Source organism: Orycteropus afer, unplaced genomic scaffold, assembly GCF_000298275.1.
Source record: "Orycteropus afer afer isolate SDZICR_OR568_19922 unplaced genomic scaffold, OryAfe1.0 scaffold00018, whole genome shotgun sequence".
NCBI classification, from domain to species: Eukaryota; Metazoa; Chordata; class Mammalia; order Tubulidentata; family Orycteropodidae; genus Orycteropus; species Orycteropus afer.
Genome location: NW_006921605.1, coordinates 1,818,106 through 1,818,916, shown reverse-complemented (window position 1 = coordinate 1,818,916; position 811 = coordinate 1,818,106).

Sequence of the window (811 nt, the reverse complement as noted above, 5' to 3'; positions counted from 1 at the left end):
GGTGAGGCTGGGCCGGGCCGACTCTCCCAGGGCCCGTCGGGAGCGCCGAGACGCGCCTGGACTCAGCCTGCTCCGGGAGGTACTGAAGGGAGAGAGTGTGTGGCCCCTTTGGGGCGTCGAGAGAACAATTGCTGGCTCTCCAAGCCCCCCCCCCCGGCCCCCAATCCGCAGAGGAAGATCCTGGGCGCGTTTAGGGGGCGGGGTGACTATTCCAAGCTCCCGGGCAGCGCTGGGCTCGGGACCGCAGGCCGGACACTGCGGCGTGGCGGCCCAGGTGACGCCGGCGGCGGGCGCCCGGGTCGGGGCAGCGGCTAGGGGTCCCTGCGCTATGCTGGGGGTCGGGGCCGCGAGCTGGGTCCTGCTGGGGCGGGGGTGCGGGGAGTATGGCGGGTTCAAAAGACCGGACCGAAAGCCGCATGGCGAGGGGGATGGGAGAGGAGCGACCAGGAAGGTTATAAAAGAAAAAACTCTTGAATTACAATCAATAAAATTACTCGCTTAATTAGCATGGTTATTCGGTTAAGCGGAATGCAGTAAAAGCCGGGCGTCGGAGCGAGGGGGCGCGGGGCGAGCCTGCACCCCGGCCTGGCCTCCGAGACACCCCCGGGCGGCGGGGGAGGGGACAGGGCGTGAGTGAGTGTGTGCGCGAGTGTGCGTGTGCGTGATGGCTCCGCAGATCGGGTCTGGATCGCCCTGCCGAGCCCGCAGCCTTCTCGGCGCGGCGCCCCCGCCGCAGGACCCGCGGGGACGCGGCCCGGCACAGCCGGGACTCCCCGGCGCGCGCGAGCGTGGCCAGGCGACGCCGGACCGG